This window comes from Salmo trutta, chromosome 13, assembly GCF_901001165.1.
Source record: "Salmo trutta chromosome 13, fSalTru1.1, whole genome shotgun sequence".
Taxonomy (NCBI): domain Eukaryota; kingdom Metazoa; phylum Chordata; class Actinopteri; order Salmoniformes; family Salmonidae; genus Salmo; species Salmo trutta.
Genome location: NC_042969.1, coordinates 83719728 through 83726062, shown reverse-complemented (window position 1 = coordinate 83726062; position 6335 = coordinate 83719728). Strand labels below are relative to the sequence as shown.

Genomic DNA, 6335 nt, shown 5'->3' with positions numbered 1-6335 from the left:
GATCGGACTGTACTGTGATGGTTAGGGAGAGGAAAGGGAGATCGGACTGTACTGTGATGGTTAGGGAGAGGAAAGGGAGATCGGACTGTACTGTGGTGGTTAGGGAGAGGAAAGGGAGATCGGACTGTACTGTGATGGTTAGGGAGAGGAAAGGGAGATCGGACTGTACTGTGGTGGTTAGGGAGAGGGAAGGGAGATCGGACTGTACTGTGATGGTTAGGGAGAGGGAAGGGAGATCGGACTGTACTGTGATGGTTAGGGAGAGGAAAGGGAGATCGGACTGTACTGTGATGGTTAGGGAGAGGGAAGGGAGATCGGACTGTACTGTGGTGGTTAGGGAGAGGAAAGGGAGATCGGACTGTACTGTGGTGGTTAGGGAGAGGAAAGGGAGATCGGACTGTACTGTGGTGGTTAGGGAGAGGAAAGGGAGATCAGACTGTACTGTGATGGTTAGGGAGAGGAAAGGGAGATCAGACTGTACTGTGATGGTTAGGGAGAGGGAAGGGAGATCGGACTGTACTGTGGTGGTTAGGGAGAGGAAAGGGAGATCGGACTGTACTGTGATGGTTAGGGAGAGGAAAGGGAGATCGGACTGTACTGTGATGGTTAGGGAGAGGAAAGGGAGATCGGACTGTACTGTGGTGGTTAGGGAGAGGAAAGGGAGATCGGACTGTACTGTGATGGTTAGGGAGAGGAAAGGGAGATCGGACTGTACTGTGGTGGTTAGGGAGAGGGAAGGGAGATCGGACTGTACTGTGATGGTTAGGGAGAGGGAAGGGAGATCGGACTGTACTGTGATGGTTAGGGAGAGGAAAGGGAGATCGGACTGTACTGTGATGGTTAGGGAGAGGGAAGGGAGATCGGACTGTACTGTGGTGGTTAGGGAGAGGAAAGGGAGATCGGACTGTACTGTGGTGGTTAGGGAGAGGGAAGGGAGATCGGACTGTACTGTGGTGGTTAGGGAGAGGAAAGGGAGATCGGACTGTACTGTGATGGTTAGGGAGAGGGAAGGGAGATCGGACTGTACTGTGGTGGTTAGGGAGAGGGAAGGGAGATCAGACTGTACTGTGATGGTTAGGGAGAGGAAAAGGAGATCGGACTGTACTGTGATGGTTAGGGAGAGGGAAGGGAGATCGGACTGTACTGTGATGGTTAGGGAGAGGAAAGGGAGATCGGACTGTACTGTGGTGGTTAGGGAGAGGAAAGGGAGATCGGACTGTACTGTGATGGTTAGGGAGAGGAAAGGGAGATCGGACTGTACTGTGATGGTTAGGGAGAGGGAAGGGAGATCGGACTGTACTGTGATGGTTAGGGAGAGGAAAGGGAGATCGGACTGTACTGTGGTGGTTAGGGAGAGGAAAGGGAGATCGGACTGTACTGTGATGGTTAGGGAGAGGAAAGGGAGATCGGACTGTACTGTGATGGTTAGGGAGAGGAAAGGGAGATCAGACTGTACTGTGGTGGTTAGGGAGAGGGAAGGGAGATCAGACTGTACTGTGGTGGTTAGGGAGAGGGAAGATGAAAAAAGGGGAGATGAGGAGGGGTGAGGAGGGGTGAGGAGGGGTGAGGGGAGATGAGGAGGAGTGAGGAGGGGTGAGGGGAGATGAGGAGGGGTGAGGAGGGGTGAGGGGAGATGAGGAGGAGTGAGGAGAGATGAGGAGGGGTGAGGAGAGATGAGGAGGGGTGACGAGGGGTGAGGAGAGATGAGGAGGGGTGAGGGGAGATGAGGAGGGGTGAGGAGGGGTGAGGGGAGATAAGGGGTGAGGGGAGATGAGGAGGGGTGAGGAGAGATGAGGAGGGGTGACGAGGGGTGAGGAGAGATGAGAAGAGATAAGGGGTGAGGGGAGATGAGGAGGGGTGAGGAGAGATGAGGAGGGGTGACGAGGGGTGAGGAGAGATGAGGAGGGGTGACGAGAGTTGAGGAGAGATGAGGAGGGGTGAGCAGGGGTAAGGGGAGATGAGGAGGTGTAAGGGGAGATGAGGAGGGGTGAGGACGGGTGAGGAGGGGTGAGGAGAGATGAGGAGAGATGAGGAGGGGTGAGCAGGGGTAAGGGGAGATGAGGAGGTGTAAGGGGAGATGAGGAGGGGTGAGGACGGGTGAGGAGGGGTGAGGAGAGATGAGGAGAGATGAGGAGGGGTGAGCAGGGGTAAGGGGAGATGAGGAGGTGTAAGGGGAGATGAGGAGGGGTGAGGACGGGTGAGGAGAGATGAGGAGAGATGAGGAGGGGTGAGCAGGGGTAAGCGGAGATGAGGAGGTGTAAGGGGAGATGAGGAGGGGTGAGGACGGGTGAGGAGAGATGAGGAGAGATGAGGAGAGATGAGGAGGGGTGAGGGGAGATGAGGAGGTGTAAGGGCTGGACGTTATGTTTATTAGCTAGCTATCCAGACAGTTTTAGAGGAATGATTCCATAAATATTTAACTGCCAATATGCCAACATTCCATTCAAACAATGCAGTCAATCAAATCAAATCAAATCAAATTGTATTGGTCACATACACATGGTTAGCAGATGTTTCTGCGAGTGTAGCGAAATGCTTATGCTTCTAGATCCGACAGAGCAGCAGTATCTAACAGGTCATATCTAACAATTCCACAACAAAACCTAATACACACAATCTAGTAAAGGAATGGGTTGAGAATATATAAGTATAAAATATATGGATGAGCAGTGACAGAGCAGTTAAGATGCAATAGATAGTAAAGAATAGATAGTGAAGGGTACAGTATACAGTATATACATATGAGATGAGTAATGCGAGACATGTAAACATTCTTAAAGTGGCATTATTAAAGTGACTAGTGTTCCATTTATTAAAGTGGCCAATGATATCAAGTCTGTAGGTAGGCAGCAGCCTCTGATGTGTTAGTGATGGCTGTTTAACAATCTGATGGCCTTGAGATAGAAGTTGTTTTTCAATCTCTCTGTCCCAGCTTTGATGCACCTGTACTGACCTCGCCTTCTGGATGATAGCGGGGTGAACAGGCAGTGGCTCGGATGGTAATTGTCCTTGATGATATTTTTTGCTTTCCTGTGACATCGGGTGTTGAATGTGTCCTGGAGGGCAGGTAGTTTTCCCCCGGTGACCCTCTGGAGAGCCCTGCGGTTCCGGGCGGTGCAGTTGCCATACCAGGCGGTGATTCAGCCCAACAGGATGCTCTCAATTGTGCACCTGTAAAGTTAGTGAGGCCTCCCTGTGGCTCAGTTGGTAGAGCATGGTGTTTGCAACGCCAGGGTTGTGGGTTCGATTCCCACGGGGGGCCAGTACGGGGGAAAATAATTGAAATGTATGAAATGTATGCATTCACTACTGTAAGTCGCTCTGGATAAGAGTGTCTGCTAAATTATGTAAATGTAAAAATGTTTTCGGTGACAAGACAAATTTTTTCGGCCTCCTGAGGTTGAAGAAGCGCTGTTGCGCCTTCTTCACCACGCTGTCTGTGTGTTAAATTGTTGTGTTGTTTTATTTTCCTGCATAAGTATAATCAGGATTATTCCTCTATTGCCAATTCATTCCAATTAGACTGGTTTGGATATCTCGTTGACCAATAGGCTGCCGTTTTCGCCCCATTATGACAAAGCCCCTCTAGAAATGTAATAAGATCTCTATGGTCACATCTGCCTCCCCAGATAGCATACGAACACTTCAGCCTCATGACAAAATGTAAAGAATTGCATGAGATTAGCTATAAAACTGCCCATTTTCTCTCAGCCTCATGGCAAAATGTGTAGAATAGCATGAGGTTAGCTATAAAACTGCCCATTTTCTCTCATCCTCATGGCAAAATGTGTAGAATAGCATGAGATTAGCTATAAAACTGCCCATTTTCTCTCATCCTCATGGCAAAATGTGTAGAATAGCATGAGATTAGCTATAAAATTGCCCATTTTCTCTCAGCCTCATGACAAAATGTGTAGAATAGCATGAGATTAGCTATAAAACTGCCCATTTCTTCTCTCAGCCTCATGGCAAAATGTGTAGAATAGCATGAGATTAGCTATAAAACTGCCCATTTTCTCTCATCCTCATGGCAAAATGTGTAGAATAGCATGAGATTAGCTATAAAACTGCCCATTTTCTCTCAGCCTCATGGCAAAATGTGTAGAATAGCATGAGATTAGCTATAAAACTGCCCATTTTCTCTCAGCCTCATGGCAAATTGTGTAGAATAGCATGAGATTAGCTATAAAACTGCCCATTTTCTCTCAGCCTCATGACAAAATGTGTAGAATAGCATGAGATTAGCTATAAAACTGCCCATTTTCTCTCAGCCTCATGACAAAATGTGTAGAATAGCATGAGATTAGCTATAACAATGCCCATTTTCTCTCAGCCTCATGACAAAATGTGTAGAATAGCATGAGATTAGCTACAACACTGCCCATTTTCTCTCAGCCTCATGACAAAATGTGTAGAATAGCATGAGATTAGCTATAAAACTGCCCATTTTCTCTCAGCCTCATGGCAAAATGTGTAGAATAGCATGAGATTAGCTGTAAAATTGCCCATTTTCTCTCAGCCTCATGGCAAAATGTGTAGAATAGCATGAGATTAGCTATAAAACTGCCCATTTTCTCTCAGCCTCATGGCAAAATGTGTAGAATAGCATGAGATTAGCTGTAAAATTGCCCATTTTCTCTCAGCCTCATGGCAAAATGTGTAGAATAGCATGAGATTAGCTATAAAATTGCCCATTTTCTCTCAGCCTCATGGCAAAATGTGTAGAATAGCATGAGATTAGCTATAAAACTGCCCATTTTCTCTCAGCCTCATGGCAAAATGTGTAGAATAGCATGAGATTAGCTGTAAAATTGCCCATTTTCTCTCAGCCTCATGGCAAAATGTGTAGAATAGCATGAGATTAGCTATAAAACTGCCCATTTTCTCTCAGCCTCATGGCAAAATGTGTAGAATAGCATGAGATTAGCTATAAAACTGCCCATTTTCTCTCAGCCTCATGGCAAAATGTGTAGAATAGCATGAGATTAGCTGTAAAATTGCCCATTTTCTCTCAGCCTCATGACAAAATGTGTAGAATAGCATGAGATTAGCTATAACACTGCCCATTTTCTCTCAGCCTCATGGCAAAATGTGTAGAATAGCATGAGATTAGCTATAAAACTGCCCATTTTCTCTCAGCCTCATGGCAAAATGTGTAGAATAGCATTAGATTAGCTATAAAACTGCCCATTTTCTCTCAGCCTCATGGCAAATTGTGTAGAATAGCATGAGATTAGCTATAAAACTGCCCATTTTCTCTCAGCCTCATGACAAAATGTGTAGAATAGCATGAGATTAGCTATAACACTGCCCATTTTCTCTCAGCCTCATGGCAAAATGTGTAGAATAGCATGAGATTAGCTATAAAACTGCCCATTTTCTCTCAGCCTCATGACAAAATGTGTAGAATAGCATGAGATTAGCTATAAAACTGCCGATTTTCTCTCAGCCTCATGGCAAAATGTGTAGAATAGCATGAGATTAGCTGTAAAATTGCCCATTTTCTCTCAGCCTCATGGCAAAATGTGTAGAATAGCATGAGATTAGCTATAAAACTGCCCATTTTCTCTCAGCCTCATGGCAAAATGTGTAGAATAGCATGAGATTAGCTGTAAAATTGCCCATTTTCTCTCAGCCTCATGGCAAAATGTGTAGAATAGCATGAGATTAGCTATAAAACTGCCCATTTTCTCTCAGCCTCATGGCAAATTGTGTAGAATAGTATGAGATTAGCTATAAAACTGCCCATTTTCTCTCAGCCTCATGACAAAATGTGTAGAATAGCATGAGATTAGCTATAACACTGCCCATTTTCTCTCAGCCTCATGACAAAATGTGTAGAATAGCATGAGATTAGCTATAAAACTGCTCATTTTCTCTCAGCCTCATGACAAAATGTGTAGAATAGCATGAGATTAGCTACAACACTGCCCATTTTCTCTCAGCCTCATGACAAAATGAAAGGTGTAGAATAGGAAGTTAGCTGCTTCCCGCCCAATCCTGGGGGCTGAGGAGGAGTGAAGGAATGCTCTGTCTTTGCTTTCTTTTCAGGCATGCAAAGCCCTCTCCCTTCATCGCGTGTGGCTGCAAGGTCATTGGGCTAGACAGGCCCCACGCCCCAACACACACACACGCACACATTAACTGATCGTGCCGCCAGTGAGAGAATTAAGCTGAGAAGCCGGCAGGGAGGGTTAGGGCAAGGGGGTTAAATGTGTGTGTTTTGATTTATACAACGGGTGGGTTTAATCCTGGATACTAATTACTTAAATCCTTGTTCCAGCCAGTGTCTATTCCACAAGGCTATGACGCTGAAATGCTTATTTACTGTTTCA

General features: G+C 46.1%; 1 non-coding gene across 1 annotated transcript; it reads left to right on the top strand.

Moving 5' to 3' along the window:
- Positions 1–3187: 3187 nt before the first annotated feature.
- On the top strand, positions 3188–3262 carry trnaa-ugc (transfer RNA alanine (anticodon UGC)). The gene has a single exon. It is a non-coding gene; the product is annotated as a tRNA-Ala (tRNA).
- Positions 3263–6335: the final 3073 nt, after the last annotated feature.